Source organism: Callithrix jacchus, chromosome 1 (assembly GCF_049354715.1).
Source record: "Callithrix jacchus isolate 240 chromosome 1, calJac240_pri, whole genome shotgun sequence".
Lineage (NCBI taxonomy): Eukaryota > Metazoa > Chordata > Mammalia > Primates > Cebidae > Callithrix > Callithrix jacchus.
This window is the reverse complement of record NC_133502.1, coordinates 88,918,956-88,944,907: the sequence shown is the minus strand read 5'-3', so window position 1 is coordinate 88,944,907 and position 25,952 is coordinate 88,918,956. Positions and strand designations below refer to the sequence as shown.

At 50.1% G+C, this 25,952-nt stretch overlaps 1 long non-coding RNA gene and 1 pseudogene across 2 annotated transcripts; one reads left to right on the top strand and one right to left on the bottom strand.

The window, feature by feature from the left end:
- Positions 1-1,523: 1,523 nt before the first annotated feature.
- LOC144581719 (uncharacterized) lies at positions 1,524-16,723 on the top strand. The gene is made up of 3 exons (XR_013532834.1): positions 1,524-1,853; positions 3,395-16,363; positions 16,668-16,723. It is a non-coding gene; the product is annotated as an uncharacterized LOC144581719 (long non-coding RNA).
- LOC100412140 (spermatogenesis-associated protein 31A6-like) lies at positions 13,136-20,516 on the bottom strand (annotated as a pseudogene). Its single transcript, XR_013532831.1, has 4 exons — positions 20,273-20,516; positions 19,105-19,174; positions 18,485-18,545; positions 13,136-16,684 (listed from the first exon to the last, which is right to left on the bottom strand). The product of XR_013532831.1 is annotated as a spermatogenesis-associated protein 31A6-like (transcript).
- Between the last annotated feature and the right edge of the window lie 5,436 nt (positions 20,517-25,952).

The following is a 25,952-nucleotide window of genomic DNA, read 5'->3' as shown; positions in this document are numbered from 1 at the left end:
TAAACTTTAGTAGAGAAGTTCCTTCTTGGTTTATGTGATTCTCATAAGTCGAGTCATCAGGAATGTGTGATTGCAGGGAAGCCCACAGTCCCCACATTCAGAAACAGGCTGACAGAAGTTGATTAAATTCCAACTACAGAGTCATAACATTTCACCTTCCTAAATCAAGCATGTAACTTAAAAACATGTATGTAGCTAGTCTCATCCAATACCTGGATGAGAGGCTCAGGAAACTATTTCCACTACCTTTCCATCATTGTACAACTAAATCCAATGCCTGACAGAAAGGGATGCATCCAGTCATTAAGTCTTCATGTTGCACTGAGTAAAACACTTCACCTCAACAGACTTAATTTCCCATTTTATTATGAGGAATTTGAATTAAGTGGTTCATTTATTGAACAAGTAACTCTGGAATACCTACTATGTGCAAGATAGTTTGCTAAAAGCCCAGGACAGAATGGCAAAGAGACACAGAGCCACTGCGCTAGTGAAGATCACAACTGAGTAAGGAAGGGAACCAACACAAACAAGTTCAAAAATATTAATTGCAATATATGCTATGAAAGAAACAGAGGTGATGAAATCAAAAATAATGTCAAGGATGTATTTTGGATGGGATTTTTATGGAAGGCCCCTGTATAAAAGTAATATTGAAGCTGAAACCTAAAGATGATAAGGAGATCATCAGGTCAAGAAAATTCCAGACAGAGGGGCTAGACTGTGCAAAGGTTCTGAACAGGAGTGAACTTAGCATGTTTAAGAAGCTGGAATATTAGGGCGGATGGAGTATAGTGAGCAAGGAGCACAGAGACACAACACAAAGTTGGACAGAACCAGATTATGTTGGTCAGAATAAAAAGTACACATTTATCCTGAGAGCAGTGAGGAGCCATTGCAGGATCTCAAATAGGAGCCCCACTGCTGCTGGCAGTACCACTTGGGACAGGCCCCATCCAAGCCCCCAGCAATGGGCAGCACACCCCAGGAAAGGGCCCCCAATCTTCTCGCCTACGCGGGCTGTGGCGCCTCAAATAACGCCCCCACCAGCCCCCGCAATACCAGCAGTGACACCCTGGATAGTGCCTACTGCCCATGGCAGGTCACTCCCAAGTCGTCCCTCATGCCTAAGGCTGTGCGGGCCAAGATGGTGAACCTATCCCCCCATCTTACCTTTCTAGCTGCGCTGTAGTCTCCGTCAGTGCCAACAACCGCAACAGCGAGTCGAGCCGAGCCGAGCCGATATGGCAGACTCTAGCCTCCAGCATGGGCCGTGGGTGGCCGGCTACTCCCACTTCTCCTCGAAGCCAGCTCGGAGCAGGTGGGCCCACGTCTGAAATGGCGAGACTCCCGCTTGCCATCCTTTATATACGGGGTTCCTAGACTACATGTTCGGATTGGATGAGAGCAAACTTCAAGGTCGACTCTAATTGGGCTTTATTTCTATGGTCTGATTGGCTAACCTAAAACTTGTTCTCATCCAACCCGAAGCTATTCTAGCCAGGCTGAGCTGTGGCCCCTTTAAGAGGGTGTGGTGCTTCAGCCTTGAGGCAAGTGCCTGTCAGCGTGTGTGCCCCTGCAGCAGCCCACCCGGCCTGGCCAGAGAGAAGATGTCGGAGGCCCTTGAGAAGTTGGTGGCGACGGCGGCAGCCCTAGAGAAGTCGGCGGAGGCAGTGGCGGAGACCCTGGCCAGCCCGGCCCTGCCACAGGGAAGTCAGCAGCAGCGACAGCGACCCCAGCCCAGCCAGCCAGAGGGAAGTCGGCATAGGCGGCGCTGCGCGGTCAGAGCCAGTTTCTTTGGAGAAGCCGTGGTGGCTTCAACGTGATGGTGGAGGACGAGACAGGTCTCTGCGGTAAGTGGCGGGGACTTGTACCCCACCGGGAATCCTCCAGACCTCCCTGTTCCTTCTCCATGGCTCCCTGCTTTGTCTGGGATGGGTTGGTGGCACTATGGGGTACAACACTGCCAGCGGCGAGGGATGGGTTCCGGGTGCTGTCAGGTGTTACCTTGCCCCCAGTGGGGGGGGGAGGGGGGCGGGTGTGAGATCCACGACATCATTGTCTGTGTCTGGGAGCTGGTTGGGGGCACTATCCAAGGCTGCATTGCCCACATGGGGAGTGGGTTGGGGGTACTGTCTGGGGCTGCAATGCTGGCAGTGGAGGATGCTTTGGGGGTGCTACAGTGCTGGTGGGGGGAGGGGTGGTGTTAAAGGCGTCATGGGGACTACACTGAGACAGAGGTTGGGGGGCTTGTTGGGAGAGCTACACAGGGTTGGACTGCCTGTGGAGTGGGGTAGAGGGTTGGTGGGGGCACTCTTGGGGCCGGATACACAGCCTGAGTGGTGGGAAGGCAGCAGGTGGGTCAGGTGCTCTCAGGGATCTGCGCTGCCTGGTAAAGAGCGGGTGAGTGTGCTATTCCGGGCTGCGTAGGTTGTGGCAGGGGCGGGTTGCATGCGCTATCAGGGGCTACCGGAGCTAGCCATAGGGGTACTTCCCAATGGAGAGGGAGTTTGGAGTGCTATCGGTGGCTGCACTGCCCAAGTTAGGGAGTTGGTTGGGGGCGCTATCCAGGGCCGCACTGTTCCCGACGGGGAGTGAGTTAGGGCACTCACTATTCAGGGTTGCAGCACCCACAGTGGGGGGTGGTTTGGGTGCCATATGGGGGCATCACTGCCTGTGGTGGGGGTCTGCTTGGGGACACTATCTGTGGCTACACTGCCCACCCCAGGGAGCCTGTTGGGGTGCTATCCCGGGCTGTGCTGCCCATGGTAGGGGGGTGGTTTGCGGGTGCCATCGAGTGCTGCAGTGTCTAAGGCAGGTGTAGATTAGGGGCTGCCATGATGTGCTACACTGCCGGTAGTGGGGGATGGGGTGTTGGCGCTATCCTGGGGCTACACTTCCGGTGGCAGCGGGTTAGGGGCTCTGTCGGAAGCTGCACTGCCAGTGGCAGGTGATGGAAGGTTCAGTGACGGTGATGGTCTCTGAGAGAGGAGTCGTCCTCCTCTCCCGGACTCTAAACTCTTTAATGGGCCATCTGCTGCTGCGTGGCAGGCACACATTTCTGTAGCAGACACCATGGGGTGACAGGGCCCTGTGGGTGGAGGTCTGAGGAATGGGAACCAGCACATGGGTGGGGAGGGCTGGCTGGGGCTGAGTTTCTGCTGCTCCTGCTTCTGGAGCACAGCCTGGGTGGTCCCAGTGGTTCCTATCGAGCGGGAAGCCCAGGCCATGGTGTCTCCAGTCTCTACTCCCTAGCCAGTTTCGGCCAAAAAGATGCTGTGGCCTTTGGAGGGTGGGTGTGAGTGCTTTCACTGAAACTGGCCCATGCCACCCAGAGTGGCCAGCATGACAAGGTGGGGGTCTAATGCTACCATTCTCTTGTGTCCTGTTCTAGGCTTTTCTGGCATTGCCCTCCCAGCTGCTCCATGGCACGAGAAGGAAGAGCTATCTGCTGCATGCTGGAGGCTGGAGCCTGTGGCACCATGGCTCGCCTCGCTGCAGTGGGTGGCAGCGATGGAGACTGCAGAGCGCCGGGGAGGTAGGAGCGTGGCTGGCTGCCACCAGGGCAGGGACGGGTGCAGAGGTGGCCACGTGGCAGCCTCTGAGGCGGCCTTGGTCCCTGGGTTCGCCCCCCTGCTGTTTATGGCAGGCAGAGCTGGGGTTGCCACTGCTTCTGATGCACCAGGTGCAGGTGGCAGCTACACTTGAGCTGTAGGGTGGCAGTGCTGGTTTCTGTTCTTCTGTTCCTTTTTGTCCCTGGTCCAGGGCGCTAGTCGCAGGCGCTGGTTACCCTACAGCCACTGGGATGGGGCTGGGTGCCAGTTCCAGTCCTCCTCCTGCTGTGGGGCCTGATTTAGGTGCTGCAGCAGGGTCTGGCCCTTAGGTCCGAGTTGCTGGAGGAAGCGAGCAGGATCAGGGGTTGCCACCACACTGCCGAATGCCATCTCTAAGTGGCAGGTGCAGCAGAATGCATGGGAGGCTGCACCTCCCCCCACCCTAAGATCCGTGCTTCCTTGGCCCAAACCCAGAGTGTGGGGTTGCGGGCTCTGGGCCCACTGCAGCACCCAGGATGAGTCTGAGCGCTGGTTTCCATCACCGTGTAGCTGCACCGCCGACCACCTAAATTAGGCATCATGGTTACATCTGGCCCTGGGATTCCTGCTGCTGGTGGGGGAGGACAGGGCCAGGGGTTGCCACTGATACTGACTTGAGCCATTTCCAGGTTGCAGCTGTGGCTAAGCCCATGGCAGATTTTTGCGGGACTGCTCCCCGAGGGCATGGGGGTTGGGGAGTGTACCGCCATACCACCCTAGGGTCCACTTTTCCTTAGGCCTGGCCAGAGCACAGGTTTGCAGGTGCTGGGCACTGTGTATCCACAGAGTTGTGACTGAGCGACTTCTGCCCTCCCGCACCTGCGGGCTGACTGTGGCAGTATCTGGTTCTGGGTTTCATGCTACTGGGGTCAATATCCAGGGATGCCATGGACATTGACCGCTGCTGCCCCATGCCATGTGTAGGTTGCTGCGGCACCTGATCCCAGACCAGAGGCTGTCAGAGCTGGTCCCAGATAGCCTGAAGGTCACCTGGTGCACCAGCCAAAGGGTCCGTTCTTTCTTGGCCCACACCCAGAGTGAGGATTGCAGGCTCTGGGCACTGCACCACTAGCATGGGGAGACAAGTGGTGGGGGGCTCCCTTACCTGCTCCACACAAAGCCTGGCTTGTAAGGAGTCAGCTCTCTCTCCAGCATGCCCCAGTCTCATCCTTGGTCAGTCCAGACCACAGAGGCCCACTCAGTCCTGGCTCAATATCTTGTGTCAGGCAGGCACAGAGGCACAGAGCCTTAGCATCTTTGTCTGTGGCTGGGCTAAACTGGTGCCTGCCTCATCTTGACCATCTGCCCAAGTGGGCACAGCCTCCAGCATTGCTTCCCAGGCAGCACATCTGTTGCCCGTGGGGCACTTACTGCTTGGCCTCCCAAAGTGCTGGGATTACAGGCATGAGCCGCTGCGCCCAGTCTGTGGGAACTGTTTTAAATGTCGGCTGGGAAGAGGAAACATTGAAAAGTGGCAGGGAAACAGCATTTCCTGATCGCACACCCCTCACCAGGCATGTATCAAAAGCTCCGCTAGGAAAACATTCAGAGAGGTCTGGTAACTTGCCTCAGGTCACACAGCAAGTGAGAGGCAGTATGGTAGGCAAACCCAGGCCTGCTGGGCTAGTTTCTCCCCCTGTCACGTGGCCCTGGGCCACCTCTCAGGCACAGCAGAAACCCACCCAGGAAGACAAACCTCGAGGGCTGACAATTTTAGAAAGTTGGGAAATCTCTCATGCAAGGCTGAGACCTTTGACACCCGTGGGGGAGTGGACTAGGGGAACTGGGCCATGTATATGAACACCAGGCTGATGACATCTACCAGCTGCCTCCTAACGAAACCCACCTTAGGGCCTTTACCCCAGCTACCTCCTCACTACACACACCCCAGGGCCTTTGCCCCTGCTGCCTCCTCACCACACTCACCCCAGGGCCTTTGCCCCTGATGCCTCCTCACCACACTCACCCCAGGGCCTTTGCCCCTGCTGCCTCCTCACCACACTCACCCCAGGGCCTTTGCCCCTGCTGCCTCCTCACCACACTCACCCCAGGGCCTTTGCCCCTGCTGCCTCCTCACCACACCCACCCCAGGGCCTTTGCCCCTGCTGCCTCCTCACCACACCCACCCCAGGGCCTTTGCCCCTGCTGCCTCCTCACCACACCCACCCCAGGGCCTTTGCCCCTGCTGCCTCCTCACCACACTCACCCCAGGGCCTTTGCCCCTGCTGCCTCCTCACCACACTCACCCCAGGGCCTTTGCCCCTGCTGCCTCCTCACCACACTCACCCCAGTCAAATGGTATTTCTGATTCTAGATCCTTGATGAATTGTCACACTGTTTTCCATAATGGTTGAACTAAAGTAATATTTTTCTTATGCTGCTTATTGGTGATATGTACTCTCAAAGCAAAAACAGCCAAGTATGTTATTTTCACAGATGTCAGACTACGCAAGTGTGTTTCCAAAATCTCTGGTTACTTGGGTTTCTAACCCTTTCCCTCAACTATGTAGATGGTATTCTAGTGTTTCCCTGAATTTTCTATCACAGGAAAAGCCAGGGTCAGCCTGATTTTCATTCATTTCTAAGTACTTTTCTCAGATCTCGGAATGGTTTAAAGTTTTCCAGCATTTCAATACATATTCTGCCAGGATATGTCTATGGGAGGATTTCTTTTTATAGAACATGATTTTTTTTTGAAGGTCAAGAAAAAATGTTCTCTTTGTTGTTGTTTTTTTCATTAGTTTGTTGTTCTACTCTATTCTGAACATTTTATTATATTAATCTTGGAGTTTTAAAATTGGGTTTCACAGAGCTCTCATCATCACTTTCATTCTGTTATCCTTTTCCTCTACATTCTTGGAGGACTTCTCCAGTGTATTCTTAATATCACTGATTTGATTTTCTTTTCTTTGAGGTATCAGTCTTGCTGATAATATCTTTGTATGGATATTTAAATGCTTTTTGATTCCTTGCAAATCTTTTTGTTTTTGTTTTTTTTTAATTGTACTTTAGGTTCTGGGTTACATTTGCAGATTATGCAGGATTGTTGCATAGGTACACACATGGGAATGTGGTTTGCTGCCTCCATCCCCCCATCACGCACATCTGGTATTTCTCCCCATGTTATCCCTCCCCGACCTCCCCATCCTCCCCTGCTCTCCCCTCCTTGGCCCCCGCAACAGACCCCAGTGTGTGATGTTCCCCTCCCTGTGCCCATGTGTTCTCATTGTTCAACACCCGCCTATGAGTGAGAACATGTGGTGTTTGATTTTCTGTTCTTGTGTCAGTTTGCTGAGAATGCTGGTGTCCAGATTCATCCATGTCCCTACAAATGACATGAACTCATCATTTCTTATGGCTGCATTGTATTCCATGGTGTATATGTGCCACATTTTCCTTGTCCAGTCTATCCTCGATGGGCATTTGGTTTGGTTCCACGTATCTGCTATTGTAAACAGCACGCTTACGAACATATGTGTGCATGTGTCCTTATAATAGAATGATTTACAATCCTCTGCATATATTATTCAGTAATGGGATTGCTGGGTCAAATGGAATTTCTATTTCTAGGTCCTTGAGGAAGCACCTCACTGTCTTCCACAATGGTTGACCTAGTTTACACTCCCACCAGCAGTGTTAAAGTGTTCCTGTTTCTCCATATCCTCTCCAGCATCTCTTGTCTCCAGATTTTTTAACGATCGCCATTCTGACTGGCGTGAGATGTTATCTCAATGTGGTTTTGATTTGCATTTCTCTAATAATCAGTGATGATAAGCATTTTTTCATATGTTTCTTGGCCTCATATATGCCTTCTTTTGAAAAGTGTCTGTCCATATCTTCCACTTTTGGATGGGTTTGTTTCCTTTTTACTTGTATATCTGTTTTAGTTCTTTGTAGGTTCTGGATATTAGCCCTTTGTCAGATGGGCAGATTGCAAAGTTTTTTCCCATTCTGTTGGTTGCTGGTTCACTCTGTTGATTGTTTCTTTTGCTGTACAGAAGCTCTGGAGTTTAATTAGGTCCCAGTTGTCTATTTTGGCTTTTGTTGCCAACGATTTTGGTGTTTTAGTCATGAAGTCCTTGCCTATGTTACATATATTCCTTTTCATCTCCTTCCATTTCTTTTATTTTTTCCTTTTTTTCTTTTTCGTGAGACAGAGCCTTGCTCTGTTGCCTAGGCGGGCGTGCAGTAGCACCATCTCAGCTCACTGCAACGTTTGCCTCCTGGATTCAAGCAATTTTCTGTCTTTGCTTCCTGAGTAGCTAGAATTACAGGTGCCTACCACTGCTTCTAGCTAATTTTTAGTATTTGGGAAGTAATTGGGTCATGAGAACATGAACCTACAACACAGGGCTGTTTCCTAAATGCCGGGGCCAGTTTAATTCTCACAAGCTCTCATTTTGCAGAGGAGGAATTCCCACCCGAAGGCCCCGCTACCAGGATTTGGAAAAGCTGAAACCTGAGCTCAGGTCATACCAACTAAATTCAGGTTCCCCTTACCCCATGACGCAGCCTTCGAGCCCCTTCCCCCTGGAATGATGACATAGCAGTGGGCTTGGCCATGCGCTGCCTGACCCTGGCTGGCAGTGAACTGAGGAGACCACCCAGCTGGGACCCAGGGAGGAAGCAAAGAGGAGACCCCTCAGCAGGGTCTGTTTCTCCTGCCTGGGCTTGTCCTGCACCCAGGGCCAATGTGGTCTTAGGGGGTATCCAGAACCCTCCCTTCCTCTTCTAGGTGTCCCCAGAGCTTCAGAAAAGTCCGTGCTTAAAGAAAGATTCAATGAAATCATTTTCAAAAAAGAGGATACATAAATACATGCATACATACATACAGAAGCAGGAGTGTACAAGCCTGGGCAACAGCAAGACCCCACCTCTACCAAAAAAAAAAATTAGCTAGGCATGGGGATGCATGCCTCTTGTCCCAGCTACTCAGGAGGCTGAGTCAGGAGGATCTCTTGAGCCTAGGATTCAAGGCTGCAGTGATCTGTGATTGTGCTGTTGCACTCCAGCCTGGGCAACAGAGCAAGATTGTGCCTCTAAAAATAAAAATTTTTTCAAAGGAAGTATGACTGTGTGTCTGTGTTTCAGAGCATGCAAATTCAACAGGTGTGTATGTATGAGAGAGAAAAGACCACACACACACACACACGTGATGGAAAGAATGAGGACAGTTAAAGGAAGGAGAGACACACACACACACCCTCAGCCAGAGTGACACTGAGAAGCCTGGCCCACTGGCTGTGGGGGGCTTAGTTGTTTGAAGTGACTTGGGTTGAACCAAATAAACAAATGTCACAGCTCTAGAACTGGCACCCCATTGAATTTTCATTTTTTTTTTTTTTTTAACAAAAAACAGGGTCTCACTGTTTCCTAGGCTAGTCTCAAACTCCTGGGCTCAAGTGATTTAATCGCCTTGGCCTCCCAAAGTGCTGGGATTACATGCATGAGCCACCAAGTTTCACCTACTGAATTTTCAGAAAAGCGCCACGAGGTCACTCTTCTAATCCATGTTACATCTGGTGGGGCTAAGGCTCAGGAGGGGAAGCCTGCTGCTCAGGGTTACTTGTGATACTTGATGAGTCGCCTGTGAGCCAATTCATTCCGAGCCCAAGTCCTTCTCCCATGCACTGGCATGTCCAGGTCCCTCAGCAGCAGGGACAACGTGGGGCCCCCTCAACTGGGGGTTTCTTCAGGCCTCCTCACGCCCCACAAGTGGCAGGTTCATACACTGGCTCTTTCCTTTGTGTGCATTAATTCATTTGTGTGCATTCATTCATTCATTCTTTGGTGTGTGTATTCATTCATTCCTTTGTGTGTGCATTCATTCACTCATTTCTTGGTATGGGCATTCATTCACTCATTCCATTCTATGTGCAGTCATTCATTGCCCCTTCCCTCCCTCCCTTCCTTCCTTCCTGCCTCCCTCCTTCCCTCCCTCCCTCCCTTTCTTCCTCACACACTTTTGACCCCTCAGGGCTATGCTCATTCCATGTGCTTATTGGCTCCGATCTAGGTCATACTGGGTAAGAACAGAGAGGACACTTCTGCCGGGCCATCGGCTGGGACCTAGTCCAAGGCAGTGAGCTATAAGTGGGAAACGACCACCATGCAAGAGCTCAGCAGGACATGGAGGCCTGACAAGGCTGGGGGATGGGAGGAACACATCCTGGGTGCCTTCCCCAGCCTCCCCTACCCACCCCTACTCATTCACTCAACACTTATCAGGGTCTGCTCGGGGCCTGGCCCCACCTGCCCTCCTCCAGCTCACAGGGCCAGGGTGCCCAGAGAGAATTACAGGACCAGTCTGGGTGCGGTGGTTCATGCCTATAATCCCAGTACCTTGGGAGGCCATGGAGGGTGAATCACTTGAGGTCAGGAGGTTGAGACCAGCCTGCCCAACATGGTAAAAACCCGTCTCTATTAAAAATACCAAAAATTAGCTTGGCCCACGTGGTGGTGCCTACCTGTATCCCAGCTACTAGGGAGGCTGAGGTAGGAGAATGACTTCAACCTGGGAGTTGGAGATTGCAGTGAGCTGAGATCATGCCACTGCATTCCAGCCTGAGGGAAGAGCAAGACTCCAACTTAAAAATAAAAGAGAGGCTGGGCGAGGTGACTCACGCCTGTAATCGCAGCACTTTGGGAGGCTGAGGCAGGCAGATCACGAGGTGAGCTGCATGAGTCTTTGCATGAGTTCCCTGTTTTATGATTCTGTGTAAAGTCTCTGAGGACTTTGTCAGGTGTGAGGCCTCTGTGTGAGAACCAAGGAAGGTCTCTGAAATTTGCAAGAGGTCTCTGTGGGACTGAATGAAGTATCTCAGTGTGGTCTCTGTGGGGTCCTCTGAAGGAGTCTGTGTGAGGACTCTGGGATTCTCAGTGCTGTGTCTCTGTGGGGCACCATGAGGCCTCTGAGAGCTCTGTGGGGTCTCTGGAGGCCGCAGTGTGTGTCTCTGTGGCAGTGAGTGGTCCCGGTGGGCTCTCTGTATGAGATGTCTCTGTGAGGTCTCTGTGGGAGGTCTCTGTGGTCTCCACTGCTGGCCTCACTGCACCCCATGGGAGACTGAGTAGCGGAGGGGTAAGGGCTTGCTTGCGCCTTCCTATGTTCTTGTTGGTCGGCCAGCGTTTCCTGTGGTGCTTCTCCTGGCCTGAGCCATGGGGTCCACACGTCCAGCTCCTCCACGTCCCAGAACTCACCTATCGGTTTCCTGAGGGAACCCAGCAGCAGCCAGGCATGATCCATCCTTAGCAGTCAGGGTTCCAGCTCTGTGACTTTCTCTCCTGAGCTCCCCAGGGGGACTGGAGCTGATCTCTGCTCCAGGTCCCAGCCCCTCCTGCTGGTCCTGGCTCTGCTGTCACTGCTGGGTCCACCTTGGAGGCTGCCTCAGTCATCTGGGCCCCAGACAGACCTGGCCCTAGGACAGGCCACATGCTGGGGACTGTTGCTTACTGCCCCCTTTACCCCAAGTGCCAACCAGTCCCACATGCTGGGGGCAGGGCCAATTTTATTTTCATCTAAATCAGTGGCACTGCCTGGCATGGTCCTCTCCACCATGGAAACGAGGACCCCAGAACTGGGCCTCCTGCGCGCCTGTATGTGCACAAGGCACGGAAACTCCCTCTAGAGACCTCACACTCCTCTCTCTGATTTGTGGGGACCTCCTGTTTTCCCATATGGAGAGGGCCCAGAGGGGAGGAAGCTGTGCTGAAAGCAGAGGGAGACAGAGCGGGGACGGCTCCTGCCCTGCCCACTCCCTGCCCATTCTGGACAGGTCACTTCCAGCTGCCTTGTGTGTTCAAATCCTGCCGCCTGCCTGCCTGCCTCTTCCCCTGCTGATCTGTGGGGCAATAAAGGACCTCGGGTGCCAGGGGAAATTTGCTGTACGACCCCAGATCAGCTACTGGGGTTCTTCTAAGTCACCACCTCTCCCCTGGGGGCAGTCCTGGGGCTACATGTATGTTAAAGGTCACCAGACTCCCGAGTCATGCCTGGGGTTCTCTAGTCCTTGCTTTTTCACCTATTGTCAATACATCCTTTTAAAAATTCAATAGGTAGGCCATGTGCGGTGGCTCATGCCTGTAATCATAGCACTTTGGGAGGCCAAGGCTGATAGATCACCGGAGGTCAGGAGTTTGAGACCAGCCTGGCCAACATGGCAAAACCCCATCTCTATTAAAAATGTAAAAAATTAGCCAGGTGTGGTGGTGGGTACCTATAATCTCAGCTACTTGGAAAACTGAGGCAGGAGAATCACTTGAACCCAGGGGCTGGAGGTTGCAGTGAACCGAGATTATACCACTGTACTCCAGCCTGGGCAAAGGAGTGAAACTCTGTCTATGTCTCAAAAAAAAAAAAAAAAAAAAAATTCAGTAGGTTACTACGTGCAAGCTTATTAAAGATGTTAAGAAATTCATTTTCCCTTATTCACTTTGCCTTCTCACTGGTCTGGCCCTCCGTGTTGGGGGTAAATGCGTTTTTAGGTCTGTGGTCTGGGAGCTGGAACAGGGGCAGACCCTGGGGTGGGGCCAGGATGAGCCATAGGCCCCTCTATGCCTGTGGAAGGGGTTGGAATGTCAGAGGCTCCCAGGTCATGGCACTGCCTACGGAGCCCTCACACCACTTTGCCTCCTTTTCAATTATTTGTCTGCATCCCACTGTAGTTCTACAGAGTCCCACCATCGGAAGCCTCTGCACACACAGACATGCCCTGCCCCATTCACCCAGAACTACTTCTCTGAAGCTGAGACACACATAGGTGAGATAGACAAAGGCAGGTGACCCAGGAGCAGGGTCATTCACTCATTTTGGGCAGGGGCTCTCACGGTCCTCAGCAGCCTTTGTGAAGGCCTCCCCCCACCCCCCACTTTTACATCCACAGTGCTGGAAATTCTGTCCTCACCCCCACTCCAGAGTGCAAGAAAGGGAGAGGCCTTGTGGGATGGAGACTGTGCTTTGTATGTAGGCTGAGCTAAGACGGCCCATCTCCATCCCAGCCTTTGTGAGGGAGAGAAGGGGCTTCCCAAGGGCAGGCATTATCTACTCTCCCCCAGGATATCCAGGGTCAAGACTTCCCTGGCCTCTGAACTCAGGGCCCACACTCTCCCACCCGAGCTTCCACTGTTTTGTGACACATGAAGCTACTTGACCGTGGCAGTTCCTGGAGCCTGCATGGAGATATTCAGTCCTTTGACATCTCTGCAAACCTTCTTCCTACAGCTGCATAAAGTTTGAGGTAGAGAGTAAGTAGTAGAAAGATGGGTTGAACCATATCTCTGAGTGGGATCTTCGTAGGTGTTCTCCTCTTGTTTTTAGAGTTTTTTGTGAAAAGACAGTATAATGGAAACCTAAGTTTCAGTGAAGGAACTCAGGATGAAGGTGGGCTTACAACACCACTCTCAGAATCCCTCCATGTCCTGTCACTTCTAGAAAACAAGCCCACACCAAGCACGACACAAATAAAAGCCAATATCCTTTTATGGGGGGAGAAAAGGAGATATTTATTTATTTTGGAATATTAAAAGTTCTGTGTCTTTACAGAAGACTAATTGACCTTCTGTGAGACAGCCTTCTTGGGGAGCAAGAGTTGGGGCTGTCCTGGCCCCGTTGGTCATTGTTGCGCCGGACACTTTTCAAGGACTGTTGATCTCCGATATGCTTCTCTCTGTTGGGGTAACTCTGGCTCTTGAGAGTGACTTGTTGACTGCTGGCTGCATAGCCCAGCATTCTGCTGTGTTCCGGGTGGAAGAGGTGCCTGCGGTTGCAGGGAAACCCACAGCCTGGGGCTTGGAACTCCTGTTTGTGCTGATTTACTTTTGAGGCACGATGCTCACGGCAAAGTGTCATTTTTTTCTCCAGCATGTGTCCAGCTGCTGCCGTGAGCCCCTCAGCTTCAGCACAGCTGCTGTACACATGTGATCTGTTTTTCATTATTTTCTGGCTCTTGGCAGTGACTGGTACTGGCTTGCTTTTTTTCACTGAAAAGACCTGCTGAAAAAATTGTTTGATGTTTTCTCCGAAGTCGCATATTGAAGGAGGCTGTTTCTTTGACGGCAGCAGCCGGAGGCCTTCATCCTGACGGGTTTGTTCTATTTTCCTGACTGGGGTGAGTTGGGGAGTCCTCGGTTCTTCAAGCCTTTCTTCACGTTTTTCTAAGTTGGGCTTCGCTGGGTTCTCACTGTTGTGAGTAGGGGTAAACATCCGGTTCTGGCTCTTGCATGAGCCTTGACATTTCGGGTTCTTGGGCTCCTTGTACCCCAGGTTTCTCCTTCTGGCTGCCATAAGGTCATGTTGCTCCCGGGAAGCCTGCATGTTCGCGGTAGGCATGCTCTGGAGATGGCCGTGGGGCACTTGAGAAGCCAAACTCTCTGTAGCAAGGGGAATGTCAGTAAAACCATCTGGAGGGAGGGCAACGGCGCCACAAACTTGAGGCCGGGTCTCTGAGTTAGGGAGTTGAGAGCCTTTACTGGTCCGTGGAGCCTCTGAACCACTCACATCCTTACGTGTGGCTTGGAGGTTTGCCAGCGTAAAGGTTCCCAAGGGGACTCTGGGTTGTGGCGCTGCCTCCGTGGTCTTTCCAGCCCTTGAAGATTGGGCTCCTAAGCTCCCGCTCTGCTGGGCGCTGCCTGTGTGGCTGCATGTGAGGGACTTAGAAGGCCACCTGTCCTCCTGTCCAGCTGGAGGAGGCTTCAAGGGCCCATGGGCATTCCAAGACGGGATCCCTTGTGGGGCCGTCTGGAACTTCGTAAATGTGGGTGAAGACACCAGAAGACTGTCTGGCGTCTGAACAGATGCTTTGGTCAGCACCTGCTTTCTCAGACCTGCCGGTGGTGACTCTCTCAGGAACGTGCCTTTCTCAACTTTTGAGCTAGGCTTAAATTTATAGGTGGCTGAGGAGGGACCGGCAAGCTGTGTTAGGGATAAGGATGAAACTTTTTCCAGTTTAAAGAGCTTAATGGGCTTGAGGACCCTGAGGGTTAGACTCCAGTTGTGTTTGGCCCACAACCTCACAATATGGTGTCCCAGCACCTGTTGAGTGCACGGATTGAGGAAGAAAAGTTCCTGGGATGTGTTCACATTGGCTCTTTCACTTTTGGCGGGTGTTAGATTGCTGGTCATGTGGGTGTTGGACACGGGAAAAGCCTGGTTGACAGCAAGCCAGGATCGACGCACACGTATGGGGATAAAGCCCTCATTGATCTGGCTGAACTTCATGTCCACGTGGGCTTTCAGGATGTTTTCTATACGATTTGTCTCTGTGCGTCTTAAGAAATCACTTTCCGAGTCTCTCCTCAAGGGCATCTTCGAGTATCTTTCCGATTTCTCAGAGACTTGAGGTTCTGCCCCCAGAACCTTCCCTGGGAAGCTTTCCATGCAGCTGGCTAGATTTTGCGGGGTCTGCCCCCGAATTTGTCCCAGAGGTGTGCACGGATTATTCTCTAGCGGGAACGTCACCTTCTGTATGTCCTTGCTGCTTTTTCCCGTGGACTTGGAGAACTGCAAGGGTCTGAGTTTGCCCCTGGCCTGACTTGTCCCTGGCAATTTCTCCTGAGGCTGCATCAGATCCGGAGACTCTTGGGTTGTTCCCAGGTTGCTCCGGAGTTCAGGACTGACCGGGAAGTTCTCAGGAATGATTGCTGTCAAGCTGCCCTGGGGAAGGGTAGGAGTGGAGGCGCTAAAGACATCCTGAGGTTTTTGGGCCCTAGAGGGTAAAGCCAACCCACCTTCTGGTTGTTTAGAAGACCATCCAGGGCGCTGCATTTCAGGTAAGGTGAGAGCTTGCATCTTATTCTGCGAGGCAGGGCAAGCTACTCCAGAATTATTAATCTGGGATGCAAAAGCAGAAGATTGGACTGGGAAAGAGGATTGAAGACGGGCCTGAGCCTCCGCCTGAGCCATGTGTGAGAGCTGGAATTGGGGTGTGGGCGAAATAAAGGGTTGGGACTCAGGCCTCAGATGGGACAGGCGCTGGGCCTGGTAAAGCAGTGGAGACATTGTAGTCTCTGTTTGCACTGGGCGGACATTGGGAATGCCATTGAACAGGAAAGCAGGAGACTGCAAAGTATAAGATCTCTCAGACACCCAGGCACTAGCCTCCAAGGATTCGCTGTGCCGAGAGGGGAGGCCCCAGAAAAGCTGGCTATAATTCTTCTGAGAATGTTCCTTCAGGATTCCAGGATCGGAGAGCTTCTGAGGACTGGGCGATTGTTTCAAGTCTTCCATGTCCCAGACGGGTTTTAGGGTTGTGGTGTCCTGCTCAGCATTCAATGATTTCACCAAATTCCCCATAGAATTCAAGTGCTTTTCTGTGTTCGTTTGTTTTGGAAATGATCCATCTTTTTCTTTTTCCTCCAGAATGTTGATCCTGGCTCTTTCTGTGACTTGTATTTCCACGACATTCTGGCCATCAGAGCTGAGCAAAAAGGGGCTTCCAGCCTCCCTCTGGCTGTTTGTGGGGTCTCCCGAGGATGATGTTTCTGGTGGGTGGCTGGAAAGATGATCTTGCTGGACCGATGGGTTGGACACGTGCCAGGTTCTGGTATTTTTCTGACACCAGAATGCAGGTACAGAGGCATGACTGCTTGAGCCGCTAAGGCCTGAGATGGCTGGGCCAGAAGTCGCCAAATTCTCACACGGAGATGAGCTTTGATGGATGGTGCGCAGTGGAAGCACCACTGAATCACAGTGAGATGGAGTCGTCAGAGTGGAGTTCCGCAGGGGAGGAGCAATGAAGCCTTTCGGAGGAGGCGGAGAGCAGGCCAGAGGATCAGGGGTGTGTGGTGGGTTAGGGAAAAGCGCACGTGGCTCGGGTGAGGGGTGTTCCAGGGGAAGGGAAGGCTCTGGTGGTTCGGAGGCACTCAGAGGGGAGACTGAGGTGGCCATTGGGCCTGGTGATGGGGTGGAGGCCAGAGGCGAAGGATGCTGGGTTTGAGGATGCGGGGAAGCTAATGGGGAAAGCACAGGAGCGGCATCTTCCATCGGCTTCTGAGGGGACTGGGAGGCTCCATCAGGCGCTCTTTTGCACTCCTCACCTGGGGGATCTGGACCAGAGAGCTGACCAAAGTCACCTCTCTCAGGATGCGGCCCCAGAATGCTGCAGGAGACAGGAGGCACAAGCTGCAGCCAGGAGCAGGTAGGGCCATAGGGCAGAGTGGGCGCGTGGGCCCGGCCCCTCCACCGCCCCACACCCAGACCCCCAATTCTCCTATGCCCCTCCACTGCCCCACACTCTAACACCCCTCCTTTGCCCACCCTTTCTCCTTCTATGCCCCTCCACTGCCCCACACACAGACCCCCCAATTCACTTATGCCCCTCCACCATCCCACACACAGACCCCCCAATTCTCCTATGCCCCTCCACTGCCCCACATCCTGACCCCCCAATTCTCCTGTGCCCCTCCACCGCCCCACATCCTGACTGCCCAATTCTCCTATGCCCCTCCATCGCCCCACACCAGGACTCTCCAATTCTCCTATGCCCCTCCACTGCCTCACACAAAGACTCTCTAATTCTCCTCCTATGCCCCTCCACCGCCCCACACCAAGACTCTCCAATTCTCCTCCTATGCCCCTCCACCGCCCCACACCCTGACTCCCCAATTTTCCTCCTGTGACCCTCCACGACCCCACATTCTGACTAACCAATTCTTCTCCTATGCCCCTCCACCACCCCACACCCTGACTGCCCAATTCTCCTATGCCCCTCCACTGTTCCACACCCAGACCCCCCAATTCTCCTATGCCCCTCCACTGCCCCACACCCTGACCCCCCAATTCTCTTATGCCCCTCCAATGCCCCACACCCTGATTCCCCAATTCTCCTCCTATGCCTTTCCACCACCCCACACCCTGACCCCCCAATTCTCTTATGCCCCTCCAACGCCTCACACCCAGACTCCCCAATTCTCCTCCTATGCCCCACCGCCCCACATCCAGACTGCCCAATCCTCCTATGCCCCTCCACCGCCCCATATCCTGACTCCCCAATTCTCCTCCTATGCCCCACCGCCCCACATCCTGACTGCCCAATTCTCCTGTGCCCCTCCACCGCCCCACATCCTGACTGCCCAATCCTCCTATGCCCCTCCACCGCCCCATATCCTGACTCCCCAATTCTCCTCCTATGCCCCACCACCCCACATCCTGACTGCCCAATTCTCCTGTGCCCCTCCACCGCCCCACATCCTGACTGCCCAATCCTCCTATGCCCCTCCACCGCCCCATATCCTGACTCCCCAATTCTCCTCCTATGCCCCTCCACCGCCCCATATCCTGACTCCCCAATTCTCCTCCTATGCCCCACCGCCCCACATCCTGACTGCCCAATTCTCCTGTGCCCCTCCACCACCCCACATCCTGACTGCCAAATTCTCCTGTGCCCCTCCACCACCCCACATCCTGACTCCCCAGTTCTCCTCCTATGCCCCACTGCCCCATATCCTGACTCCCCAATGCTCCTCCTATGCCCCACTGCCCCATATCCTGACTCCCCAATGCTCCTCCTATGTCCCTCCACCACCCCACATGCTGACTGCCCAATTCTATGCCCCACCTCCACCCCACATGTTGACTGCCCAATTCTCCTATGCCCCTTCACCACCCCACATGCTGACTGCCCAATTCTATGCCCTTCCACCCTCCACATGCAGACCGCCCAACTCTCCTCCTATGCGCCTCCACCACCCCACACCCAGACTCCCCAGTTCTCCTCCTATGCTCCTCCACCGCGCTGCACCCAGACTCCCCAATTCTTCTCCTACCCCTTGCTCCAGGGTTTCACTCCTATTCTCTGTCCCCCTGGTCTCCCCATCCCAGGTCAGCTCCAGGTTGTATAAGGCCCTGGGGTCAAATCCCAGTTCAGTAAGAAGGATGCGGGGAAGGGGAAGTGCCTCACCGCCGCAGTTGTGAAAGCAAGTCCAGAAGCTGCTCCAGGCCTGTCAGGAGGTCTCTATAAGCTGGAAATCAGGAGACCGGGTTAGGGCAGTGAGGGAGGGGCCTGGGATCTCACAGGAGGCAGAGTGGATGTTTCTTGAGGGAAGACCATGGGGAGTCAGACCCTGGAAACCACATGTCTGTGTCCAAGGCCACATGGCCTGGACTGTGGTAGCGAGGCACGGAGGGCAAGGCTTTGTTGTCCACAAAGGGCTTCCACACACAGACCCCCCTATCCCCATAGTTCTCACAGCTGCCCTGTGGGGAGAAAGGACTTGGGTGGTCTCAAAGAGGAATCAGCCTTAGCACAGTTGAACAGCTGTCCACAGCCCCCTCACCCCTGTCCTGATTCAGACAGACATTGGTCTCCTCCCCCTACACTGTGCCCTGCTGGGGAACACCCAGTCCTTGGCCCACCATGGTTTCATGCCAGCACAGAATCTGAGAGGGACCCGGGGTTCTGATTTCCTTCCTAGGAGCCCCCACCTCAGGCTTCTTCAACTGACTTCCTCAGACAGAGTCGCTTCTCTCCAGGGACAGACGAGATCAAATAAACTCTAGTGAGCCCCGGCAGAGCCTTACCTTTCAGACTGCAGTTTTTCTTCCTGCCTTTGGGCCTCCCCCTCCGCTGACCCTGGGAGAGAAGGTGACCCTGGGAGACAAGAAAGGGTGAGGGGCTGAGATCAGCTCTCGCTCTCCGCCCCCAGTTTAGCTGTGGCGCTCACAAACCGCACAGCTCTCTCGTCTTGCTCAGGGAGCTGTGTGCTTCCTCCCACTCATGTTTAAGTGGATGATAAACTGCTTTTTTTCTTAGAAAAACACGAAGAGGGGGCCAGACGGGGTGGCTCACGCCTGTAATTTGAGCGTTTGGGGAAGCCAAGAAGGGTGGATCACCTGAGATCAGAAGTTTGAGACCAGCCTCGCCAGAATAGTGAAACCCTGTCTCTACTAAAAATAAAAATTAGCCGGGCGTGGTGGTGCGTGCCTGTGATCTCAGCTACTCCGGAGGCTGAGGCAGGAGAACTGCTTGAACCTGGGAAGCAGAGGCTGCAGTGAGCCGAGATCATCATTGCACTCCAGCCAGGGTGACAAGAGTGAGACTCCGTCTCAAAAAACAAACAAACAATAAAACCCACCACAGAGAGGGATTTACTGTATGAGGAAATATATATATTATATATATTTCATATATAAACTATAATGTATAAACTATATTATATATAATGTATTATATATAATATGAGTTAATGGTAGAGGTGCTCCTCTACTTGACGAACACCCAGTCTCAGGAGCTCTGGCACACCTGAGCTGTCAGGTAGGATTCTGCTTCTCAGGAGATCAGAGGAGAATCCAGGCCCAGGTGAGAGGCCCTCGGAGGCTCAGCACAGCCCCCAGATCACCCCACACAGACGAGGCTGGGTCCCCAGCCACAGCCACCTGCCCCAGGAAGGGGCCCCCCCGCAACAGAGACCTCCCCATGTCCTGACTGGTTCTCACCACTGAGTCAAGGGGTTTGGTTTTGCCCTGACGCCTCCTGTGCTCCCCCACAGATGGACTCAGAGCTTGGGATGGAAATCCCAGTTTCTACCAACAACCCCTGGCTGCTCTGCCTCTCCTTGGAATGACCATGTTCTGGTCTCTCCTGACATTTCCCATTGCGGAAGTCTCCACTGGATTTGGAAAAGTAGAGTTAATAATAGAAAGAAAGGAGAGAATTGTGCTGTGTGGGTTTGGCCTGAGGGCTCCTTACCATTCTCTTCTCCCCGGGCGATGGTGAGAATGGATCACGATGGAAGTAAGAGAGGCAGGGGGCTAATAGGAAATATAACTCCACGACAAATACCAGGGTGAGGCAGATATCCAACACCCATGGTGTAAAGCTGGGGGTGTTTATCCACAAATCGCTAAGAAATTTTAGAGGAAATGGAATATTTGCCATCTGAATAGGTATGCTGCCTTCAAGCAACTGAGCTCTGGGCATTCCCTTACAGACTAGGGAATGGGGCCCAGGCCTGCATCACAGAGCTGGGGCCTTCACATCACAAAGGGCCCCTGATGGGGGAAGGGCAGTGAGAGGGGGAGGCTGAAGCACAGCCCCTCCCCACCCTGCAAGCCCAGGATCCCTCCACCCTCCCACCTTCCAGATTTCTCCTTCCCACTAAGTTTTGTCAGTGACAGAACCCCCCCAATTTTCTGTTCTTTCTCCCTGGAACACAGATATTATCTGGTTCCTTTTATCTGTTGGAGACGGTGGTATGAGGTTATTTATTTTATAATCCTTGAAAATCTGAAGTCGACTCTGAAATTTTGACTATGTACCAGGGATTTTTATTCTCAGAATCTCATTCGTCCTCAACTCCAGCTTTCCCACACAATGTTTTTGTCTTATATCAATCCAGGGACAAAATGTAAATTTGTTTTACTCTTACTTAGTTTTGTAAATTTTGAATAGTAAGGTTTTTTTTTTAATTGTTTCCATTTCACTTTCAATCAAAGGGACCTACCCACATACAATTAAGATAATTTTTAAAATTTTATTTGTGTGTTTATTTTCTTTATAGTTCTGGGGTACATGTGCGGGACAGGCAGTTTTCTTACACAGGTCAATGTGTACCATGGTAGTTTGCTGCATCTGTCATCCCATCACCTAGGTACTAAACTCAGCATGCATTAGGCCATTTTTCCTGATGCTCTCCCTACCGCTGCCCTCCCCCAACAAGTGCCAGTGTGTGTTGTTCTCCTCCCTGTGTCCACATGGTCTCATTGTTCAGCTCCCACTTATAAGTGAGAACATGTAATATTTGCTTTTGTGTCCCTGTGTTAGTTTGCTGAGGATAGTGGCTTCCAGCTTCATCTATGTGTCTGAAAAAGACATGATCTGATTCATTTTCATGGCTGCATGGTGCTCCATGGTGTATATATAGCCCACATTTTCTTTATCCAGTATACTGTTGATGAGCATTTGGGTTGATTCCATGTGTTTGCTGTTGTGAACAGTGCTGCAGTGAACATACATGCGCATGTATTTTTGTAATAGAATGATTTCTATTCCCTTGGATATATAATAATGATTTAAACGCCATCATATATAATTATATATAATATATAATGTAATATATAATATATAACTATAATACATATAAAGTAATTTATAATATATATTATAGCTGATTAATATATTCTAGCTAAGGCATATATAATATATATTTGGTTTGGATTTGCATTTCTCTAATCAGTGATGTTGAGCTTTTTAAAATATATTTGTATATATATTTAAAACATATAATGTATGTGTATATATATAGTATATATCCAAATATATTGTATACTTTATATATGTATATATATGCACCATATATATACATACATATGTTTTATATATATATACCGTATATTATACATACTATGCTATACACACACACACACACACACACACGGTGTGTATATATAGTATAAATAAGAGCCCAACTTCACTCTTGGCATGTGGATATATACATAGTATATATACATAAACTAACTCAAAGTGGATCAAAGGTCTAAACATAAGACTTAAAAGTATAAAGGTCTTAGAAGAAAGCATAAAGGAAAAGTTTCGTGATTTGGGTTTTGCAATTATTTCTTGGATCAAAGACACCAACAGCACAGGGAATAAGAAAATAGATAGATTTAATCAAAATAAAAGTGTTTTGTGCATCAAAGGACACCATCAGTAGAGTGAAAAAGCAACTCATGGATTGCAAGAAAATATTTGCAGATCATACATACATATATAAGATTAATATCAAGAATATATTTTTAAAAATGCCACGTTGATACTTACACGGCCACTTGTTTTTACTTTTGTTGCATTTGGATGATGTGTCTTTGCCCAGAGCTTTGTTTCCATATTTGTTTCTATGTTACATTACCTATTTGTTTACAATAGATACCTTTGTTTTTTTTGAATCCACCTTATAATCTCTTTTGATAGAGTTTTACCTCTATTTATTGTAATAATGATTTATCTGATTTTATGCCTTCCATTTGATGTTCACTATTTAGCTCGTTATATTTTCTTCCTTCTCTTTATATATTTTGATTGGATGGATGAAATTTCTGCTCATTGTTTCCATTCTGCACCCCATTTTTTCTCTTTTATCCTGAGATGATTAGGAACGTTTTATCATAGGATATTATTAATTTTCTCTTTAGTGGCCTCTTGATCACATTGTCACATTGTCCTTTTTTGAAATTATATATATTTTGCAAGAATTATTACTGAACAGTATTTTCCTATTGAAGATTTCTCATGAGATTCATTTTACATTTATTTGGACTACTTCTTCCGGTATTTCTCTCAAAGATAGAGATACCCTCTGCAAGTGCTTTTATTTCTGAAAATGTCTCTCTCGCCCTGACAGAAGAGTGGTCTTTTAGTTGCTATTTCTGACATCATATCGCTTTCAGTAGTGCAAATGAAGAGTTTTTCTTATTTCCCTCATTCTTTCTCTGAATAGTCTGATTTTTCACACTTAGAATTGTTTTCTATTTATAAATGTATCATATACATTCAATAATTTCCCCAGATTTGTTCATTGATTTAGTTCCTGTTTGTGTGTGTGGCGTTTATGGCCTAGTTTTGTCAGCGGTGGGAGATGTGTTTGTGTGCTAAGGCCCCAGTGCAGGTACAGGTGTGTCTAGGATTGCGACTCTTAGGATGTCTGATGGAGATACAGGCATGGAGGCCAGTCATGGGGACATGAGATTGATTGGTAGGGAGCCAGGACCATTAGAATGGAGGAATTGAAGGCTCTCTGATCAGGAATTGTAGGACGAATGATTCAGGGCTCATGGGCAGCAAGGCATGGGAATCAGTGAATCTGAGATTTCAGTAACGGCTTTGGGAGTAGAGTCACTGGGTAGCAATTGACACTTAGAGCAGATTAAAGAGTGAGAATGAGGAGTTAGGTACCAGGGTTGGTGATAACTTAAAGGGCCTGTGAAATCAGATAGTATGATAATGTAATAGAACAGTATGCCCTGTGGATATTTTATAAAATATTTAAGCAATCCACAATTATTGGATATTTAAATGTTTCCAATTTTTTTTTTTGACAACCACCATGTTGGATAATCTAATCTTTCTTTTTTATTAATCACGTTATGGTAAAACTTTTGCACTTAAATCTTTATAGAATGTGCGATGATGGGATGATATTTTAATGTTGTAGCTCTAGAAATAAATTTTTGAGTAAGGTACATGGGCACTAACTGATATATGTGTCCATGGGTGACACTGGCACACTTCCTTCTCCCATCTGTACCTCTGCCCATCTGTTTTCTCAGATCTCTGCCCCTTAGTTCGAAGAGCCAAAAATGACCGAGTCCTTGGTAAGTTCTTATTTGTTCATCTATTTATTTGTTACTTTCTTTTACTTTTAGTGGATTTAGGAGACATCTAGCAATCTTCATAGTAAGATGACAAGACTAGATAAATAAAAACTAAGATCAGAGAAAATGAAGAAGAGACTGTCAACCCCAGGTCAAGTTTAGAATATATGGTCTGACATGGTTATGAACTTTGAACTGTTAAATTGTCTCTGATCTTCCTGAAAGACATAGCAATAATGGAAATTGGATACATGGTGTATATTTTTAACAAGTGATTTATCATGGTTCTTGATGTTGAGAAATTTTTTGAGTGATCCTCAGATGGATAATGACAGAACGGTCTTCAATAGTAACCCTGTTGAAAGTGCACCAACAGGCCAGACTCGGTGGCTCACACCTGTAATCCCAGCACTTTGGGAGGCCAAGGTGGGTGGATCACCTAAGGTTGGGAGTTCGAGACCAACCTGGCCATCATGGTGAAACCCCGTCTCCCCTAAAAATACAAAATTTAGCCAGGCTTGGTGGCGGGTACCTGTAATCCCAGCTACTCAGAAGGCTGAGGCAGGATAATTGCTTGAACCTGGAAGTTGGAGTTTGCAGTGAGCCGAGATCGTGCCATTGCACTCCAGCCTGGGCGACAAGAGCGAAACTCTGTCTCAAGAAAGAAAGGAGGGGGGGGAGAGAATGAGAGAAGGGAGGGAGGGAGGAAGGGAAGGAAGGAGCACAAACAGTTTTTTTGTTTTTGTCTTAGAGAAAAGTGCTTCTGACACTTTACTTGCATTTTAATTCAGATTCGGATTTAGTAGATATGGGATGGAATATGAGTCTTTCAGCCAGGGTGCAGTGTAGTTCTGCCATCTCGGCTCACTGCAACCTTTGCCTCTAGGGTTCAAGCAATTCTGCCTCAGCCACCTGAGTAGCTGGGACTACAGGCACGCGCCATCACCCCTGCTAATTTTTGTGTTTTCAGTTAGAGACAAGATTTCATCATGTTGGCCAGGCTGGTCTTGAACTCCTGACCTCAAGTGATCCATCCACCTTGGCTTCCCAAAGTGCTGGGATTACAGGTATGAGCTACCGTTTCCGGCCTAACATTTTATAATTTTTTTTTTTTTTTTTTTTTTGTAACTGAGTTTTGCTCGTTACCCAGGCTGGAGTGCAATGGCGCAATCTCGGCTCACCGCAACCTCCGCCTCCAGGGTTCAGGCAGTTCTCCTGCCTCAGCCTCCTAAGTAGCTGGGATTACAGGCATGCACCACCATGCCCAGCTAATTTTTTGTATTTGTAATAGAGACGGGGTTTCACCATGTTGACCAGGATGGTCTCGATCTCTTGACCTCGTGATCCACCCGCCTCGGCCTCCCAAAGTGCTGGGATTACAGGCTTGAGCCGCCACGCCCGGCCGGTAACTAATTTTTAAAAGTTCCTAATACTTCAAAGAGAACTGGAATGTGGGCTATAACTTACTTTGGGCCCCAGCTTGTGCCTGCTTCAGATGGCTTTAAATATTTCCCACCTTCCATTACAATGAAAGACAGGGAAACCTAAGCAAGGCCCTCCTCACTCAGCACTGCAGGGCGTCTTTAAAGGAATGCAATTGCAATGGGAATTTAAGGCAAGGAGCTGTCTCTAAGGCCTACAGAGGTATTGATATGTAAACAGTATAAAACAGTCACTTTGAGTGATTAGAGCAGGAGCCAAGCAGGCCTAGAAACATGTTGGAAACACTTAGAAAAATTTTGTTAAAAGGAGAAGTAATGTTGGGTACTCAAAAGCATTAAAATTTCATGTCTTGTAAAGCTAGTCTATACTTTGTCCTGACAGTCCTGATTAATGGGGAAATTTCTGGGATCTTAGTTTATTTCAATTCCTAGAACCCAGAATTAGCATGCTGGAGATTGGAACTTAGAGGCAGATCACACAGTTCAACACCTCTTTGCAGTATGAGAACAGAACACTAAGGCCGAGAAGGGCTACAGCTGTAATCCCAACATTTTGGGAGGCTGAGGCGGGTGGATCACTTGAGCCCAGGAGCTTGAGACCAGCCTGAGCAACATGGT